This window comes from Amblyraja radiata, chromosome 29, assembly GCF_010909765.2.
Source record: "Amblyraja radiata isolate CabotCenter1 chromosome 29, sAmbRad1.1.pri, whole genome shotgun sequence".
In the NCBI taxonomy this organism is placed as follows: Eukaryota; Metazoa; Chordata; class Chondrichthyes; order Rajiformes; family Rajidae; genus Amblyraja; species Amblyraja radiata.
Window position 1 is genome coordinate 23,607,995 of NC_045984.1, and position 22,187 is coordinate 23,630,181.

Genomic DNA, 22,187 nt, shown 5'->3' on the forward strand with positions numbered 1-22,187 from the left:
GCAATACGGCTTTTATACTGCAAATTAAAATTTGGAGTGCTAAACCAGTGTAACGTTGCTTGGAAATACATTTTTGTTTTTTTAAATGGTGATGATGTTTTAATCAAAGTTTAGTTTCGAGTGAAATGCATAGGTGGGATGATGGTGATTGACATTTCAGTTTCAACGCACGTTTTATCTACGCAGTGGTAGACACGACCTTGGTCAGCTGAATCCCCAGATGCTAAGTGTCTAATTTTAACATTGCTGCAGGAAGAACTGTAAGATAGAAGCCAAGGCAGAACAGAGAGAAAATGTGAAGGCTTGTCACACTGGAAATGCTCAGCAGGTTAAGGGTGGCACTGTGGCACAGTGGTAGAGTTATTGCCTTACAGCACCAGAGACTCGGGTTTGATCCTGACTACGGATGCTGTCTGTAGAGTTTGTATGTTCTCCCTGTGACTGTATGTGTTTTCTCTGGGTGCTCCAATTTCCTCCCACACTCCAAAAATGTACAGTTTTGTAGGTTAATATGATTTTTGTAAATTGTAAATTGTAACTAGTGTGTGTGTGTGGGATAGTGCTAGTGTACAGAGTGATCGCTGGTCGACGTGGACTTGATGGGCCGAATGGTCTGTTTCCACACTGTATCTCTAGAGTCTAAACTCAAAAGGTCAGGCAGCATCTGTGGAAGGAGAAACAGACTTAATGTTTCAGATCAAAGTTCCTTCATCAAAACAAACGGAGATCTGAAATGTTAGCTTTTCTCCTCCTTCTACAGATGCTGTTTGAACAGCTGAGAGTTTCCAACAGCTTCTGTTTTGGTTTCACATTTTCAATGGTCTCACTGAGCTGTATATACATGGAATGTGGTGCATATATGGAACAAGATGCTGGAGGGAGTCGTAGAAACGGGTACTAGTACAACATTTAAAAGACACTTGGACACATGGAGAGGAAACGTTTGGAGGGAGATGGTACAGATGCAGGCAATTTGGACTAGCTTAACTAGTCATACAGCACGGAACAGGCCCTTCGGCCCAACTCATCAATGCCGACCAAGATGCAATGACTAAGCTAGTCTGCTTTTGGTCCATATCCTTCGAAACCTTTCCTATCCATGTACTGTACCTGTCCAAACCCTGCCGGACCTTGGCTGGCATGGAGGAGTTGGGCAGAAGGGCTCGAATCCATGCTATATAGATCCATGACTCTGTCTCCTGGTGTTGGGGCCAATTTTCTGAGGACCAAAGACTAAGATGAGAAATGATTTGCCATAGAGACAAGAGAAAGAAAGTGACTAAACAAAACTGTGAAGTTAAAAATGATCTAGACTTGATCAAAATAATGGGTAACTATTACTAAATTATACAAAGCCATTCTGAAAGCATCTCCAATCCCTTAACAATATGATACAATACGATAGAACTTTATTTATCCCAGGAGAGAAATTGGTCTGCAACAGTCATAAAACACAAGATACATTGAAACATGAAATTAAAGTGCCGAGTGGAAAGTCCAGGATTGGGGTTGTGCAAAGATTGGGGAGGGGGGTTGGGGAGGAGGGAGGAGAGTCAGTCTACCCCACAACAGGAGGGGGAGGAGTTGTACTGTTTGATAGCCGCAGGGAAACAGGATCTCATGTGGCGTTATGTGCATGTATTGTCTGGTAGATGTTTAACTAGAATGTTTTGACTTGTAATTTTAACATTATGCCTTCTGCCTAAGTGAGAATGGATCGAACATAACGGGTGATATTTGAGTTTATCGAATATAGCAGATGACTTTTTCAAATTCAAATTGTTGGTGTCACATTACACAAGAAAGACTTCCTCCTTTACCTCCTAATTTACAGTTTCAATTTCACACCAGATCCCAACACATCCACAATATATAGAGACCGTCTCTCCTCCCCAGTTACAGAGATATTATTGCCCATAACCATCCCGACTTTAAACCTAAAATTATATGCCATTTGTTTCTTTAATCTTCCTATAGATATTCCGGTGATTCATGCAAACTATCATATTCAGCTTTAAAAGCTGCAACCCCTCCGCCCCACTTTGGTAAACTAACAACATTTTGGAATTTACTGTAAAGGACTTGCGTACCATAGACATGAAGATTTATTATCGAGTTCGGCAAGGAGAATAACTTTGCCAGAGAGAGAATTACAACTTTAACAATCGTATCCCAAGTTTGCAACTTAAATTAGTTTAGTTTAGAATTCCAGCATGGAAACAGGCCCGTCAGCCCACCAAGTCCATGCTGACCATCGATCACTCTTTCACTCTAGTTCTATGTTAATCCACTTTTGAATCCAAACCTTACTCACTTGAGGCAATTTACAGAGGGCAGTTAACCTAAAAACCCACATGTCTTTGGAACTGCAGACTTTCGACTTTAGACTTTAGAGATATAGTGCTGACCAGTGATCACCCTATACACCCTATACCAACATTATCCTACACACTAGGGACAATTTCAACGAAGCCAATCAAACTACAAATCTGTAAATCTTTCGACTGTGATTGGGACGCGGAACACCTGGAGAAAACCCATGAGGTCACATGGAGCATGTAGAAACTCTGTACAGACCTCATCTGTAGTCAGGATCGAACCTGGATCTTAGATGCTGAGAGGCCATGGCTCTACCAGCTGTGTCACTGTGCTGCTGTCTCAAACTGCAGGAATCAAACTCTTTTTGAACACTGAGACAACCTAACTGGTGGGAATAAACTAAGGTAATTCAATGACAATGCCACCATTTCAATGCCCACTTTTCTTCATAAGTCCAGTCCACAAGCTAAGGTTTGCTTAAGCTGGTGAGGTTGATGTTACTTCTTCTCTAATAGGCTAAGGATGATAAATGTCACCAAAAAAATAATAATTAAAGAGAGACTGAGTGTCAATGCGATGTCACTGTACAAATAGGACAGAGTTCAGTTTATTCAGCACTAACCAACCTTTCTCAGTCGGAGACTTATCAGCATGCTTTTACCGTCACAATGAATCATGCTCTGGTGATCAAATTGGCCTTTCTGCATCTGTCAATGCTTGATTTTCTAAGGCTCTTGTGAAAGAATAAAGTGGAACTACATTCAATAAATTACTGTAGGTGCAAATACGACTACTGCATGACAGCGTTGCCAATGTAGGTTTTGTATCAAACGCTGTAACAATGCTTTTTTAATAGAATGTATGAGTATTATGGAGGAATTGAGAAAAACTCATTCAGTGAAAGTTCAGGTCTTCTGTGATGAACCCAACACAGTTTCTGCTCAAAGCCTTTAAACAAAACAACATGGTTTATTAGCTTAATACACACAAGGATCTGCAGATGCTGGAGGTCCAGTCTGAAGAAAGAGCTTTGATCTGAGACATTACCTGAGGCACCTCCAGAGATGATGCCTGAACTGCTGAGTTACTCTAGCACTGTGACGTTTTTAGTTTATGCAATTCCAAGACTCCTATAAATTGGGGAAACTCTGATTTTCAACATAATACTTCTCCAGCTGATGATCTTCCAAAAAATAGTTTGTTTGTTTATTGGCATGTGTATTTTTTACCAGAGCTCCCATCTATTTTCATATATTAGAACACATTAGAACTGCACAATAGCTCAGCTGGTAAAGCTGCTGCCTCACAGCGCCAGAGACCTGGGTTCAATCATGACCTCGGGTGCTGTCTGTGTGGTGTTTGCATGCTTACCCTGTGATCACGTGGGTTTCCTCTGGTAGCTCCGGTCTCCTCCCACATCTCAAAAACCTGCGGGTTTGTAGGTCAATTATCCTCTGTAAAAAATTGTCCCTAGTGTGTAAGGAGTGGCTGCAAAAGTGGGAACAGGTGATTGATCAGTATGGTCTCGATGGGCAGAGGGGGACTGTTTTCTTTGCTGTATCTCTGAGCATGAGTGGCTTATAACAGGTGTAACCATTTTAAGAAGGTCTAGAACGTAGCGTTTGGTTTCAGTCAGAGCTGTGTGGAGTGTATTCTGGAATATGGCTTGTATCTCCTCCTCATGGGAATGGAAGGGTTCAGGAAAGGTAGTGCTTGCACTCAGAGAGTAATTACCTTGCCAGGCCCACACACTATTAGACAATAAATATTCAATTATCAGTTTATTGGTAGCAATTCTCACTAATTAATTTAAATACAATTGTCTGAATGGCAGCTACCTTTGGTGAATAAGCAATGCATTGCTAGGGCAATTAAATTAATGTTTTTGTCAAAATAGCAGTAAATATGGCCTCGTCAGTACCTGCGTGATCGATCATTAATACATAAATGCGTACATAGAAAGCTTTTGTAAATAAGTTCATTGCACAAGCAATTTTTTTTAATTCACGAGAGGCAAGAATGCTGCCAAGAGCTCCATTTGCTGTTGTTTGTCTTGCAAGTAACATCACATTATATAATTTTCCATTCATTAACCATGATACATCTGCTAACCATCAGAGGTTGTAACTTTTAAGTACTTACCTTATTGATTTGTAGAAAAGACATCAGCAGGTTTCCAGGAGTTTCACACCATGAACCTGTAGAGCTATTGGAGGCATCATCTTACTGTACGAGAGTAGAAATCCAAGTTAAGCCCCTGTCCCACTTTCCGGAGTTACTCACGAATTCTCCCGAGTTTTCCCCTTGATTCAAACTCTGAGAATTACGGTAATAGCCAGCCGTAGGTACTCGGGGCTATATTTTTTACTCGTGGACATTTTCCAACATGCTGAGAAAACGTCCCGACTTACCTGATGCCCCGAGTACCTACGGCTGGCATTACGAGCCGTTACGAAATATCTACGGCCTCCTACGGACTCGCTATGGGCATTCTCCGAGTTTTAATCAAGGGGAAAACTCGGGAGAATTCGTAACTCGGGGAAGTGGGACAGGCTCTTTACACTGCTCGCAATCATGTTCTCTCTTTACTTTAAACTTTGACTTTAGAGATACAGTGTGGAAACAGGCCCTTTGGCCCATCGAGTTAGCGCCCACGAGCAATCAAACCATCCCACACACAAGGGACAACTTGCAATTTAACCAAAGCCAAGTAACCTACAAACCTGTATGTCTTTGGAGTGTGGGAGGAAATTGGAGCACCCAGAGAAAACCCACGTGCTCACAGAGAGAACATACAAACTCCATACAAACAGCGGCTGCAGTCAGGATCGAACCTGGGACTCTGGCATTGTAAGGCTGCAACTCTACTGCTGTGCCACTGTGCCACAGTCCCACCCCAATTCTTCTTGTGGTAGGGGGGGGGGGGGGGGGGAGGGATTCATGTGAATTATTTTCTGTGAATAGATTTTGCACATAACTTTCATTTTACGGGGTAGGGATGATTGAATTAGAGACACGACCATCGATCGCCCTTTCACACTAATTCTATGTTATCCCACTTTTGTGTCCACACCCTACACACTTGTGGCAATTTACAGAGGCCAGTTAACCTACAAACCCACACGTCTTTGGAATGTGGGAGGAAACTGGAGCACCCAGAGAAAACCCACACGGTCATAAGGAAACTGTGCAAACTCCACACACACAGCACCCAAGGTCAGGATTGAACTTGGACTTTGGCACGGTGAGGCAGCAGCTCTACCAGCTGTGCCACTGTGCCACCCTTTGCTGCAGTACTTTTGTTTTGCTTAGATTTGAATCAGGTTGCCTTTAAATTGAATTCGAACATTGAATTATCCCAATTTTGTTAGCCCTTGCTGTCTCCTCTCATCCCCCAGCCCTCGGGCTCCTCCTCCTCCTTTTCCCCTCCTTCTCCCCGCCACCCCCTATCAGTCTGAAGAAGGGTTTCGGCCCGAAACGTTACCTATTTCCTTCGCTCCATAGATGCCGCTGCACCCGCTGAGTTTCTCCAGCATTTTTGTGTACCTTGCCTTTAAATATATATGCCCAATTTTGTCCTGGGCTATAAAATAAATAATCAACAATAATCTTGAAACTCTTCTCCTTTGGGACTGTGTCATGTTCATCAAATAGGCAGTACAGTGGCGCACAGCAGTACATCAGCTGCCTCACAGCACCAGAGATCCAGGTTTGATCCTGACCAGGTGTGCTGTCTGTACTGAGTTTGTACTTTCTTCCACTGACCACGTGGGTTTTTCTCCAGATGCACTGGTCTCCTTCCACATCTCAAAGACATTGTCGATAAATCGGCTTCTGGAAAATGTCCCATATACTGTAGAACTAGTGTACGGGTGAACGTTGGTTGGCGTGGACTCAGTAGGCTGAAGGGCCTGTTTCCAGATTGTATCTTTAAACTAAATGGCAAAGACTGCCTCAGCAAAATATGGGTCACGATTACAAATCAGAGAAGAGAGACACAAGGAACTGCAGCTGCTGGAGTCTTGCTTAGAGCACAAAGTGCCGGAGTAACTTGTTGGGTCAGCCAGTATCTCTGAAGGACATGGATGGGTGTCGCTTTGAATTGGGACTCTCCTCTAGACTGAACGTTGCCTACCCATCATCTCCAGAGATGCTGCTTGATCTGCTGAGTTACACCAGTGCTTTGTGCTCTACATCAGAGAGGAGGTTTGATTTTTGAATTCTTCTCCAGGCAGAGAGCTTTCATCTGCCAGGATTACAGAGGCACAAATACAAGACATTTTCTCCCACAATTGTCCGTGTGTAGATTGGGATTTTTTTTTCAGGAACGCTGGAGGTTGAGAGCAGACCCGCTGCTGGAAGTTAATAAAATTACGAGAGGCATAGATAGGGTAGACAATCAGAACCTTTTTCATCCCAGGTTGGAAAAGTGAAATACTGGAGGGCATGGGTTTAAGGTGAGAAGGACAAACTTTAAAAGAGATGTGCGGGTCAAGTCATTTACACAAGAGGGTGGTGAGCGTTTGGAAGGCGCTGCCAAGGGGGGGGTGATGGAAGCTGATACTTTAGTAGCATTTAAAAGACTCTTAGATAGGCACATGTGTGTGCAGGGAATGGGGGGATGTGGATTATGTGCAGGCAGATGAGATTGGTTTTGGCATAATACGATAACATAAGATACGATAGAACTTTATTTATCCCGGGAGGGAAATTGATCAAAACACAAAATACATGAAACATGAAATGAAAGTGACGAGTGGAAAAGATTGGGGATGTGCAAAGATTGGGGAGGGGGGGAGGGGGAGAGGAGTCAGTCTCAGTCTAACCCCACGACAGAAGGGGGAGGAGTTGTACAGTTCGATAGCCACAGGGAAGAAGGATCCCCTGTGGCGTTCTGCACAGTTCAGCACAGACATTGTGGCACGGAACACCTGTTCCTATTTCCCGTGTACCAAGTAAAAAAACAACTTCTTGATCGATGTGCGAAGTGATGGCCAAATGAGATTTTTGAAGTTTAGCTTTTCAGGAACGATGGTATTTCTTTTGTAATTTGCAAACACGAGGACTGGTTTTCACATATTCTGCTACACCAATAACAAACAAATAGGATGAACTGAATAGGGTTCTATGTTCTGGCAATGTGCTACGACCCTCATGGGAATTCAGCAGCGATTACTCTCATTACTGCAATTGCAGAGGGCAAGTATCCAGAAGGACAGTGACTTTACAGAAAATCCGCCTTGATTTTCATAGGTAGACAGAAAATGCTGGAGAATCTAAGCGGGTCAGGCAGCATCTCTGGAGAAAAGGAATGGGTGACATTTCGAGTCGAGGCGCTTCTTCAGTCTGAGACTCCCCGACGAGACTGAGAGTGATTCTCATAAGTAGTGAGCGCCAGAGACCCGGGTTCGATACTGACTAGGTGTGCTTGTCTGCGCAGAGTTTGTACATTCTCCCCCTGACCTGCGTGGGTTTTCTCCGGGATCTCCCACACTCCAAAGACGTACAGGTTTGTAGGTCAATTAGCTTGGTATAATTGTAACTTGTCCCTAGTGTGTGTAGGATAGCATTAGTGTGCGTGGATCACTGGTTGGGGCGGACTCGGTGGGCTGAAGGACCTGTTTCCGCGTTGTATCTCGAAACTAAATGAGACCATTCCTAAAAACAGCTGCTGCATTAATTTCTTCCTCTCTCCACATGTGTCTGTCTTGAAATTGTGATCCTTGCAGGATGTCCTGAAAGACTCCCATGCTTTCCGCAGCTGTGAACAATTGCCCATCGGACTGCGCACTGATTCCCACGTGAGGAGCAGTCAGTGCATTCTGTTGAGAGAGAGAGAGAGAGAGAAGAGTGCATCAAACGCCTCTAATCAAAGCTGGACACTTGGGTCTGATTCACATTTTGGGCTTGGAGTCAAAATGAAGTCATTTGTGGTCAGGAATTAGCAGTGCTGAGGTCCCTCTTCACTGCTCAACTCCAATACTCTATAACGCCAGCACATTACTGTAGATCCATATCCCTCATCAACTATCCCTGTCAGCTCCTTGAGTTAGATTGATAGATCAGTGTCAATTAGTAGTGAATTATGAGCCGTTTCGTCCTGAGTGCCCCACCCACTGGGACCTGAGGTGAAACTGTGATCATTTACATTGGGTCCTTATACCCATCAGTTTGCCCTTGATTTGAAACCAAGTCCCAGAGGTGAAAGCCGGCATCTTAATTCATTGTGCTACTTGTGCTTACAGTGTAGATGCTCCCTCTGTTCGGGCGGCATGGTGGCGCAGTGATAGAGTTGCTGCCTTACAGCGCCAGGGACCTGGGTTCGACCCTGACCACGGATGCAATCTGTACGGAGTTTGTACCTTCTCCCCCTGACCGCATGGGTTTTCTCCAGGTGCCCAGAATTTCCTCCCACACTCCAAAGACGTACAGATTTGTAGGTTAATTGGCTTTGGTAATAATTGTAAACTGTCCCTAGTGTGTGTAGGGTAGTGCTAGTGAATGGTCAGCGAGGTCTCGGTGGGCCAAAGGGCCTGTTTCCGCACTGTATCTCCACGCTGTAGCTAAACTACATTAGATTGTTTGATGGGGGCTTGTGTTGCAATTCTTTTCACCAAACGATGTGTAGGAATGCTCTCAGACTGTTTATCCACACTGTTTTCAGTCTGGCATCTCTATTCCGAGATTTCAATTGAACGATTGTGTTAATTCGCCATTTAGTTGGCAGGATTTAAGCCCTCATTATTCCTCAATGTCTCTCCTGAGTGGAAGAGGAATCTATTGTGTGTTCTGCAGCACAGAAACCACTTCAGAAGTTTGAACCTTGTCTGTTACAGTTAAACAACCCTGGTTACAGCAGAGAATGGGTTGACAAGGAATAGGGCCTGTCGGTGTGGAGTTTGCACGTTGTCCTTTTGAAACTCCTTCCTCCCACATCCCAAAGACATGCGGGTTTGCAGTTGAATTGGCCTCCGTAAAATTGCTCCTAGTGTGTAGGGAATAGATGAGAACGTGGGATAATGTAGAACGAGTGTGAACGGGTGATCAAAGGTCGGCATGGTCTCAACTGAAAAATAGCAAAACTGTCAAAAGCAGCAGGACATGGCTCTCTGCTCCAAATTGTGATGTTGTGTCCTCGTTCCTTATTTAAGCAGGTTTTCCCACGAATTAGAGCAATTACTGATCCCAAAATACTGTGCGAGTAAATTTTGGAAGCTTCCAATCCAAAGATTTATTCAATTATTAGACAAGCTCAAAGAAGCTGTTTCACTTGTACGAAGCTGAAGGGATGGGGTTGATGGAGGAGAATAAAGGGACAAAACAAGGATAGGAAAAAACTGCAGATGCTGGTTTATATCGAAGGTAGACACAAAATGCTGGAGTAACTCAGTGGGACAAGCAGCATCTCTGGAGAGAAGGTGGCTGAAGAAGGGTCTCGACCCGAAACGTCACCCGTTTTTTCTACCCAGAGATGCTGCTTGTCCCGCTGAGTTACTCCAGCATTTTGTATCTACCTTCGGTCAAACAAATAGAACTTAAGTAAGTTGCATTTACACTGCTGTCTCCCTCTCTCTCCATCACTATCAGGAGGGTAACAACTTAATCTACAGCTGAGGTCTAGATGGGAACATTCCCTTATAACATTAGCCCTAGTATTAAGTATCTAGTGAGTGAAAGGTAATACATTCGCAGACACAGTTTCCTTCCTGGTTTTAATACTCATGTTGGTAACAAGGCTTTGCTCGTAAGGTAGTCGGACATTTTGATAACATCACATCTTTTTGTAAGAATAAGTAATGAGAATGAATCAAATCATTCTGGGAGATTTTTAATCAGACCAAAACTGAAGTTCTGGTTCTATAATACACATACTTTGTTCACATACCCTATGATATTGCTTGTAGATTGTATGGAAAAGTCACTTTAGATAGATAGAGAGGGGCGACACAGTGATGCAGTGGTTGAGTTGCCATCTCACAGAGACTGAGACCCGGGTTCGATCCTGGCGACAGGTGCTGTCTGTACGGAGTTTGTACGTTCTCCCTGTGGCCGCGTGCGTTTTCTCTGGGTGCTCTGGTTTCCTCCCACATTCCAAAGACGTACAGGTTTGTAAGTTAATTGGCCTCTGTAAAATTGCCCCTAATGTGTAGTGAGTGGATGACAAAGTGAGATAACAGAAAATCAGTGTGAACGAGTGATCGATGTTCGGCATAGACTGGGTGGGCTGAAGGGCCTGTTTCAATGCAATACCATAGAACATAGAACAGTATCACACAGCCCACAATGTTTGTGACGAATATGATGCCATGTTGAACTCAGCTCATCTGCTTGTACATGATCCATATCCCTCTATTCCCTGCACTTCCATGTGTCTATCTAAAAGCCTCTTAAACACTACTATCGAATCTGCCTCCACCACCAGCCCTGTGTCAGTGTTCCAGCCCTGCATCAGTGTTCCAGCCTCCCACCAATCTGTGTGTAGAAAACATGCTCCACACATCTCCATTAAACTTTCCCCTTATAATTATGCCCTCTGGTGTCAGACATTTCCACCCTGGGGAAAAAAGGTTCTGACTGTCTACCCTGTCTACCCTCTCATCATTTTATATACAATTTATAGAAATAAAATGTTATATCTTTCATTCCATCAATAGTGAGGCATGCTGTGCAGCTTTGACTGGGGTTGGGGTTGAAGCAATTAATGGGTTACAATGTTTTGGTCAAAGAAACAAGTAAATCAGAGGACATTTGAATGTGAGAAAAAATATGCTGATAATTGTGGTGATTTTCACGGAATTATTTAATACTTTATGTATTTCATTCAGACTTCTTTTATTATTGAATAGTCATAAATCTTATTTAAACAGGCAAATACGTCAGCATTAAACTAGCAGCTGGAATCAAAGAGTGTGATTATGTTATTGCCTCTCTTGGTTCATTTCAACACCGTTTCCGACCTGCACCTCCAAGAGATTATTTTAGTTGAGATGCTTCTTTTGGAAAAAGGTGATTTTATATTAATTTATTTGTAATTGTTACTTTTTTCCCCCCTCACTGCTTCCGGTACATATAATGTGTCAAATGGCAAATTGAATATAGGAAAAAATATTAGTAAAAGATTAAATTATATACCTGAACCATAATGTAAAATTGAGTAGATTTCCCGTGTTGCATTATGTTCAGTTTAGTTTATCGCGACGTGTACCGAGGTACAGTGAAAAGCTTTTGTTGCGTGCTACCCAGCCAGCAGAAAGACAATACCTGATTACAATCGAGCCATTCACAGTGTATAGATACATGATACATGTTTAGTGCAAGATCAAGCCAGTAAAGTCCGATCAAAGATAATCCTGTATTAGTTCAGCACTGCTCTTCGGTTGTGTTATGGGCTGTATTACAAAAAAAGATGTATGTTAAAACATATGTTAATATGGAGATGAATTCTCAAGTTGGTCACCTGATTCCCCATAAATAAAGGCAGCAGGAATGGATTATTAGGATGTGATTTATGGGCTGTTCCCAGAGACACAATTAGAGATGGACATCAAGTGCTGCTGGACGATTATCTTTTCGGTGAAAGACACTCTTTGGTCTTCCTGAATCCTGTTGGTCTCCCAGCACAGCGAGATCTCCGTCAATTAATGTTGCCGACTGGTCCATTCCAGACAGCAGGAGTACGCGCTGAGGGGCTCGCTGAAGCTTGGTGTGGCCAACGGCAAGGCTTTGTGGGGGAGCACCACAGTCTAGGGTCCTTCCGCTGCTGGACATTGAGGGACAGAGTCCCGTGGGGGGACCCCTCAAAGAAGGAAAGGGATATCACCCCAAGGGGGCCACATCAGTGGCAATAGTGTAGGAAGGAACTGCAGATGCCGGTTTAAACCGAAGATAGACACAAAATGCTGGAGTAACTCAGCGGGACAGGCAGCATCTCTGGAGAGAAGGAATGGGTGACGTTTCGGCTCGAGACCCTTCTTCAGACTAACTTCAGTGGCTATTGTGTTATATGTAAAGAAAAAGAGGGGTATTAACATTCCTGGGTATAACATAGGCAATATTGAATGTATACTCGCTAAGAATGTATTGAGAGTTTAGTGCAGTTTTAGTTTTCTATATATTTTTCATTATGAATAAAATTTAGTTTTGAAATATGTTAAAGTAATATATTCCGTTGAACCCACTTGCCATCAGTAACATCACAGATGATTTCCTACCTCAAAGCCACTTTCTGGCACTAACCCTTATCCCCCTAAATCCCTTAAAATCTATCAAACTCTTTCTTGAATATGTGGACACACGGAACTGCAGATGCTGGTTTACACAAAAGGACACACAGTGCCAGAGTACTCAGTGGGTCAAGCAGCATCTATGGAGGACATGGATAGGTAACATAAGATGGGTACCAACTCAAAATGTCACCTACCCCATGTTCGCCAGAGTTGCTGCCTGAGTTACTCCAGCACTTTGTGTTGTTTTTGGAATATACTCAGTAACAGAATCTCCATTGCACCCCAGGATAGGGAATTCTAAAGAATTAACCAGCATTTCTCTACCCAGCCCAAATTTGTAATACCACTTATTTAAGACTGTCCCTGGCTCTAGACGTGCCAGCTGGGAGATGCACCATGATTACACTGTCCCTGTGAAACCCCATAAGAATTTTGAGCATTTTTGACAAGATCGCTTCTAAGTCTTCTGAACTCAAGAGACTGTGAGGCCAATGTTCTCAACCTTCTTTCCAACAACATCTCAGAAATTCTCTGAGTCAACGCTGAAAACCTTTGCTGCATTACCTCAATGGCGAGTATATCGTAGAGCATGCAACAACACAGCACAGAACCAGGCGTTTCAGCCCACGACATCTGTGCCTGTACATGATGCCAAGACCAATGTTTCCCTGCCTGCACATAATCCATATCACTTCAATCTTTGAATATTCCAGGAGCAGAATAAGGCCATTCAGCCCATCATGCCTGCACTGCCATTCAATCATGGCTGATAGATCTTTCCATCTCAACCCCATTCTCCAACCTTCACCCCATAACCCTTGACACCCTGATAAATCAGAAATCTGGCCATTTCCATGAATGTCCATGTGTCAAGCTAAAAATCTCTTAAATGCCACCATTGTAAGTAAGTAAGTTTTATTTATATAGCACGGTTTAAGTCAACTCGCATTGACACCAAAGTGCTTTACATAAAATAAATAATAAGTTTCCATACAAACCATAGAAAAAGGTTGAAAAAATAAAGAAAATGGACACAACACATTATAGAGTTCAACACAAATGTCCCCCCACAGCAGAATCAAACATTTCCACTGTTTCTGTTTTCCGCCAAATCCCTGGCAGCGCATCCCAGGTGCTCACCACCCTCTGCATAGAAACACGCCCCACACATCCTTTCACCTTAAAGCTAGGCCCTCTCAGATCTGAAATTTCCACACTGGAAAAACCTTCCGACATTCTCTCCTTCCTCAGAAAGGGTGATCAGACCAGTATTCAAGATGCCTTCTCATTCAGATTCTATAGCAACAAAGAAAGAGGTTTCTACTTTAGTAATCAAATACTCTAGCAATGCAGCCAACATATCATGTGTCTTCTCTCTTTTGGTACCGCATCCAGGAAAGATGTGGGAACATTCGATAGAGTGAGGAAGGGATTCAACAGGATGCAGCCTGGATTGGAGGGCTATAAGGAGAGATTGGACAGTTTATTCACCAGCACAGGGGCAATTGAAGGGTGACTTTCTTCATAACTCTAATCTTTTCTGGTGTACAATATATTGTATCTATTGCTTTTCCATGGACACACAACACCACCACCACCACTCCAGTATTTGTAATGCTATGTTCATGATTAATGATCCAGTTTGCAAACTGGGAATCCTTGCAGCCTCATAGGACCTTGGTTAGGTCGCATCTGGAGTATTGCACGCATTTCTGGTCGACCCATTGCAGGAAGGATGAGGAGGCTTTGGAGAGGGTGCAGAAGAGGTTTACCGGAATGCCATCTGGATTCAATCATATTAGTTACAGGGAGAAGTTGGACAAACTTGGATAGTTTGTTTTTCTGGAACGCCGGAGGTTGAGGGTAGTCAAAATAAAAGTATACACAATTCTGAAAGGCATAAGGAGGATAAACAGTCAGAATCATTTTCACAGGGTGGAAATGACAAGGACTGGAGAACATAGCTTAAAAGTTTAAAGGAGATACAGTATGCAGGGCAAGTCTTTTACACAGAGAATGGTGGGTGCCTGGAACGTGCTGCCAGGGGTGGTGGTGAAGGCAGAAACGACAGTGGTATTTTGGATAGACACATGAATATGTGGGGAATGGAAGGGAAATGGATCACATGCAGGCATAGGAGATTAGTTTAATTTAGCATCATGTTTGGCGCGGACATTATGGGCTAAAGTGCTTTTTTTCTGTGCTGCACTGCCCTGTGTTTTATGTTTTAGTTTTAGAGAGACACCGAATCTGTGCCAACCAGTGACCCCCCATACTAGTTCCACCCTAAACACTGGGAACAATTGACAGAAGTCAATTAACATGCAAACCTGCACGTCTTTGGAATGTTGGAAGAATCCGGAGCACCCGGAGGAAATCCATGCAGTCACAGGGAGAACGTGCAAACTCTGTACAGACAGCACCTGTAGTCCGGATCGAACCGGCGTCTCTGGCGCTGTAAGGCAGCGACTCTGCCGCTCTGCCACAGTGCCGACCATGTTCCCCTCATGTTCTAATGCACTTGCATCCGGCAGCAAAATGATATCAAGCTGCTTCTTCCATGGATGTTCTTGCTCATCAAAACCTCCTAAAGTCTGACCTTATTGCTCTCATCCTTTTCTGAAACATTTCCTGTTCCTAATTAACTAAAATCTGAGCTGCTGAGTTACTGATCTCTTTGCTAAACTTCTTTATGTGTAACCAGCCAATGCCTCTCGTTACGTTCTCACCTCAAACACCTTGCTCTCCACTCTTTTGACTCTAATATCCCACGCACTCTCCCTTCCCTCTGCCCCATCCTATCTTCCAGAAGTCATCCACCTTTCCATGTCTGCCTACATTTCCCAATGTCTCTAACCCGCCATATCTTACTTTGGCTCTCTTATTTTTGTGAACTTTTTTTTTTGAGTATTCTGGACATTTTGATATCTTAATACCACTTTTTAGTATGTCAAAAAAAACACAAATGCAGATATTAAAAAATGTTAGTTACTATCTGTAGATCATAATATAGCGTTGAACCATAAGAGTCATATTCATCTGGCATGGAAACAGACCATTTGGCCCATCTCGTCCATGCTGATCAAAATACCCCATCTAAGCTAGTCCCATTTAACCTCGTTTTGGCCCATATCCCCTCCTATCCATGTACCCATCCATGTGTCTTTTAAATGTTGCTACTGTACCTGCTTCAACTATTCCTCCAGCAGCTCATTCCTTACACCAACCACCCTCTGTGTGAAGAAGCTGCCCAAATGGTTCCTTTTAGAACCTTAAACTTATGTCCTCAGGTTCTTGACTCCCCTACTCTGAGTAAAAGACTCTGTGCTTTCACCTTATCAACTCCCCCTCGTGATTTCATAGACCTCTTCAGGAGCAATGAGGCCCCAAGCACCAAATCAACAGTGAGAGATCCAAGATGAAGAATTAGATGTCGTAGGAAGGATGATCCCTGGCTTGTGGTTTGTGGTTTGTGTTAGTTGGCCCCAGGCAGTGGAGTGATTAGAACACTCAGCTTTCCTTGAATAAGAAGTTTAGTTTAGAGATATAGCATGGAAACAGGACCTTTGTCCCACCAAGCCCACGCCAGCCATAGATGAGTTCCATGTTATCCCACTTTCTCATCCGCTCCCTGTACACTAGGGACAATTTAGAGGTGCCAAATAACCTGTAAACCCACAGACACGTCTATGGGATGTGGGAGGAAACCGGAGCACCCGGACAAAACTCACACGTTCACATGGAGAACGTGCAGACAGCAGCCGAGGTCAGGGTGGAACCGGAGTCTCTGGCGCAGTGAGGCAGGAGCTCCACCAGAACGTGCCGCCCAATGGAATATCATTCAGCGATTATTTTTTTGTGTGTGTGTGTTGGTCTCCTCTATGTGTCTCCTCCACGTAAGTGCAAATGGCCTCGTTCACTTGAGCAGCCTGTCAATATCCTTGCAGATAAAAACGGCCACTTGGGGCAGGGCTTGCTGCAGTTCAGAATCAATTCCGGCAAATGTCAGCAGAGGATTAAATAGAGGAGAAAGTCAATGAATATCCATGGCGCTCACGCAGTTATGACACCGTGTTGACCACTCCGGTTGCTATTGGTAACAAACTGAGTTGTCACACTTTAGTGTAATTGCTTATTTCCCGACCCTGTCCGATGGGAATCATCTTAAAATGCCTTTTAGGACACTTTTATCGGCCACTGGGTATGTCTATAAACGAAGCACAATAATGAAATGGCTGTTTGTTTGCGACGTCACAGTTAGACGATACAGATTTGGTAATTGCCAATTTATTAAGGAGGTAGAAGAGAGCCTTTCAAATCAGGCACTACGCGGTGATATCTAATCACAGTGGCATTGTTTGATGGTCTGCATGAAATTTGGAATGTCTCCATTCAGTGATGTATGAAAGCTGGCAGGGTCTGTGGTTTTGTTCTTCATGTGCGTGCAGTGCTGCTGTGGATAGTATTGATTGATACGCGATCTCCAATCACGTGGCAGGCTGCCAGTCAATCATTATAACTAAAAGGAGATAGAGTTTAAATTTCTGCAGTCTGTTTTTTTTCTCTCTCTCTCTCTCTCTCTCGAATTCCCGATAGATTTATGTGTGTGCGGTGGAGAGCTCAACTTACCTTGCAGAATCCTCAATCGACTAATTTGGTTGCCATGAGATTGTAAAACATTCCATCGATTGCAGTGAGCTGCACAAATTCATAAATGTACCAAAGCCTCAGCCAGGCACCAATGCTAGTGCACGGCTAATTCAGATGCAAATTGCATTGCCAATGGTCCTTATCCGATTAACTTCATATGGTTCACATTACGTTGAGACTTGTTATATTTTTTTTTTTAAATCAAGCAATTGGGGCTAGAACCATGCACAAGTTGGAGTAAACAATGGCTCCTCTCCTCCCATTAATCACAAAGCATTTTTTGGATGCACAGGCACAGCAGTACCCAGATGCATATCGTACACAATGTCCTACTCAAAATGCAGGCAATTTAAACCATGACATTGGGGTGGCACAGTGGCGCAGCGGTAGAGTTGCTGCCTCACAGCGCCAGTGACCTGGGCTCGATCCTGAACGCGAGTGGTGTCTGGGTAGGGACATGTTTGTACATTCTCCCTGTGACCACGTGGGTTTTCTCCGGGGGACTCCGGTTTCCTCCCACAAGTCCTGCAGGTTTGTAGATTAAGGGCCTGTCCCACTTTCACGACTTAGTTCACGACCTTTTTTACTCGTGGACATTTTTCATCAGGCTAGATAAACGCCCGACCTACTTGATGCCTCGAGTACCTACGACTAGCATCACGGCCTGCTACGACCTACCTACGACCTGCCTACGACCTCCTACGACCTTGTGACGACCATGCTGCGAGTATGAGTCAAGGGCAAACTCGGCAGAGGTCGTGAATTAGGTCGTGAAAGAGGGACAGGCCCTTAAATTGGCTCCAGTAAAATGATATCTAGTGTGTAGGATAGAACAACTGTATGGGTATTTGATGGTAGACGCAGATTCGGTGGGCCAAAGGGTCTGTTTCCATTCCGTATCTTTAAACTAAAGCCCAGAGATTGTAAAGAACCACCTTTTGCAATTCTAAACAGTGGAAGCATTGTACATAGAAACAAAGAACCACAGATACTGGTTCACAAAACATGACACGAAGTGCTGGAGTAACTCAGCGGGTCTGGCAGCAATTCGGATAGGTGACGTTTAGGCATTCGGATAGGCAGATGTCGGATAGGTGACGTTTTTCAGCATTTCAGTGCGTCAGTTCCATAGACAACGTCTAATGTGCTAAATGGGATTGAGGTGAATTGGAAAGTACTGTAGCTTATGGAAGGAGCATTCAGAAGCCTGATAAGTGATAACAGTGTGGAAGAAGCTGTTCCTGATTCAGATGCTGTGCACTTTCAAGCTTCTGTGCCTCGTGTTGGACAGGAGCAGAGAGAAGAAGGAATGAAGGGGTGGGACAAGTCTTTATTTGCATTGGCTGCTTTTCCGAGGCAGAGTAAAGTGTAGATGAATTCAATGGTGGGATGAACTGGTCTGAACCGGACTGGGCTACATGTGCAACTAACTATGCCGAATTCCTGCGGTCTCGGGCAGAGTGGTTCCCAAATTAGGCTGTGATGTAGCCCGATAGTAGGATAAATGTTTTTTATAGAAAGCAGCTATCTACAGATGCAGGGGAGCGGGGGAACAAACTGCACCATTCATCAATGGGGCATCTCTTTCTAAAATCTTCTTGTTGTTCAAGTCCGAGGATTCCCATGTAAAACTCCTGAAGGTCCTAAATTGCAGGGATACTGGGGAAATACATAAATGGGACCAGAAGGGGTAAAAGGATAAATGGGATATAAATAGGTAACTTGACCAACCTAGACTTTGTTGGTGATTCATTCCACTTAAATTTCTCTCCTGCTGCCATCAACATTTGCAATTGAATTGCAAAATAAAACGTATTCCTTACTTATGTTAAATAGTAGACATGACCCTCAGAGAACCAGTATGCTTTTTTTCCCCAAATCTTTTCTCGATAATACATGACCCTAGGCAACAAAGAGTTAAGGGCCGTCCCACTTGGGCGTCATTTGCACGTCAAGCAGGTGGCGCGCGAAGATTTTGTGAATCCCAAATTCCTGGGGCGCCGCGCGCGACCCTGCCCACATCACCACGCACCATGCGCGCGTAATGCACGGCATGCGAGCATCACGTGTGCGACATGACTCGTGCGTCATGGCGCGTAAATGATGGCGCGTAAATGACACGCAAATGACACCCGAGTAGGACAGGCCCTTTAAACAGCACAAAATGCAGAAAGAAGGTGCATTGTTGAAGACACTGTGCTGTACTCTATGTCTGTTATACTCTGGGTGGAACCTCAATCTTATTGATTCTGATAAGAACAGAATTTTGGAGACTAAGTGTAATGTGTATACAGTGTGTTGTATGATTAGTACATGCAACGGAGAAATATAGGACATACTGTCGAATAGAACAGAAATATAGGACACAGAACAATATAGGACATAGAATAGGATGTCTGCTGAACATGATGCCAAGTTAAATTAATCTTATCTGCCTGCACATAATCCATATCCCTTCATTCTCTGCTTATCCATGTGTCTATCCAAAAATCTCTTATTATATCTGCCTCCACCACCAACTTTGTGGTGCATCAGTTCCAGAGACAAAGCCCAATGTCCGAATGAAAAGATCACCTAGAAATGGTGATAAATTTACAGGTAGAAAAGAGATTTTAGCAGTTGTGTGAGTGTGTTGGACGATAGTGGATCCTCCTCTGGGAAACCCCCCGTAAAGAGATGCCACCCTCCGGCAATGTCTACAAGTGGAAGAGATTTAAAAGAGTAGGACATTTGTATCAGATGATAGTAGAACCTTCTCTGGGACCAGCACGCAAAGGGTAATAATAATAATAATGGATGGGATTTATATAGCGCCTTTCTAATACTCAAGGCGCTTTACATCGCATTATTCATTCACTCCTCGGTCACACTCGGTGGTGGTAAGCTACTTCTGTAGCCACAGCTGCCCTGGGGCAGACTGACGGAAGCGTGGCTGCCAATCTGCGCCTACGGCCCCTCCGACCACCACCAATCACTCACACACACTCACACACATTCACACACAGGCAAAGGTGGGTGAAGTGTCTTGCCCAAGGACACAACGACAGTATGCACTCCATGGGTAGCCATGTTCTGATGCCATTTGCCATTTTCTTTGCATGGCATGGAACTCCCACCTCAGCCCATCTCTCCGGAGTACCAGTGGTCAACAAATCTTTCCTTCCCCAGTTTCGTATTCCGAAAAAAAGAAAATTAAGAGAGCTTACCAGAGAGAGCTTTCTGGGATGGCACAGTGGCACAGCGGTAGAGTTGCTGCCTTACAGCACCAGAGACCCAGGTTCAATCCTGACTGCAGGTGTTGTTCCGTAAGGGGTTTGCACATTTCACCCTGTGATCACGTGGGTTTTCTCTGGGTGCTTCGGTTTCCTCTCACATTCCAAAGATGTGCAGGTTTGTGGGTTAATTGGCTTCTGTAAATTGTCCTTAGCGTGTAGGGCAGACCTAGTGTACGGGGATCGCTGGTCGGCACGGTGGGTTGAAGGGCCTGTTTCAACACTGTATCTCTAAGACTGAGAAAACATACCATAAATTTCACACACAGAGTGTTGGCCTCACAACATGTTCTTCATCACGGCAGTGGCAGAAGATGTAGCAAGATTCTACCATCAGAGGTTGATGCTGGAGGAACGTTGCCCGTTTTATTGTAACATCAAACTTGGCTCCAAACTATTGGACCTTGGAATCACTGCCACTGAATCCTAGGCTTTCTGACCACAGACCACAATCAGTGAATATGCTGTACGAGACAACACCTTCTCCACAATAATTCTCAAAGCCAGTACCCTGCAAGGTTACATTCCCAATCCACCACCATACTCCCTATGCAATCACAACTGTGCAGCCACATTTGGCTCGAACTCCATCTGCAAATTTGCAGATGACACCCTTATGGTGAGCCGGATCATGAACAATGACAAGATAGAGTACAGGAAGGAGATAGAGAACTTAGTTGTGTAGTGTCAGGACAACGGCCTTTCGCTCAACATCAACAAGACCAAGGAACTGGTTATAGACTTCATGAAGCATGGTGGAGTAAATGCCCTAATCACAGCATCACTGGTGTCAAAGTAGAAATGGTTGAGAGGTTCATGTTTCTTGGTGTTAATATTACCAACAATTTCTTGAGAATCAACCATATCGCAACTATCAACCAAAGGTCCTCCATCGCCTCTACTTCCTTAGGAGACTGAGAAAATTTGGCATGTCTCCAATGACTCTTACTAACTTATCCAGTTGAACTATAGAAAGCACACTGTTAGGTTGCATCACAGCTTGGTTTGGCAACAGCTCTGCCCAAGACGGCAAGAAATTGCCAAGAGTTGTGGATGTAGCCCAATCCGTCCCACGGTCCAGACTCACCACCGTTGACGCCATCTACACTTCACGATGCCTCGGAAAAGCGGCCAACATAATCAAAGGCTTGTCTCACCCCGGTCAAATCTTCTTCTCCACTCTTCTGTCCAGCAGAAGATACAGAGGATTGAAAGTGTGTACCAACAGTCTCAGGAATAGTCTTATGAACAGTCCTTCCATAAGCTGGGATACTGTCCAATTCACCACTACACCATTGTACGTTGTCTGTGGACAATGCTAAGCATTGCATTAGAAGGCTAAAAACTTTATTCTCCACTTTGTTCTTGAGTTTGACGATTTTATGTGTGGATAATATTATCTGATCTGTTTAGATAGAATTCAAACCAAAGGTTTTCACTGTACCTTGTACACACAATAATATAACTTAAACCTAAACCATCATTTCCCTTTCTAAAGCAATCTAAAACTATTCTGTTTTGATTAAGAGAATGAAAAATGTTGTACCTGGACTTTTCTTCCCTGATTCAACATGACATAATGTGATTTAATTTGAACCCTTGCATTTGATCAATCCCGACCAGAAAACTGCTATATCTTATTTTATCATTCATTGTCCACTTTACCTGAAATATACGGTTATTAAGTTATTTTAAACAAATGTGATTAATTACCGTTCGT

At 43.7% G+C, this 22,187-nt stretch overlaps 1 protein-coding gene across 3 annotated transcripts in view; it reads left to right on the forward strand.

The window, feature by feature from the left end:
- The window catches only part of LOC116989472 (hepatocyte nuclear factor 6-like), a 97,372-nt gene that overhangs the window by 18,720 nt on the left and 56,465 nt on the right, over positions 1-22,187 (forward strand). The gene's annotated exons all lie outside the window — the stretch shown is intronic.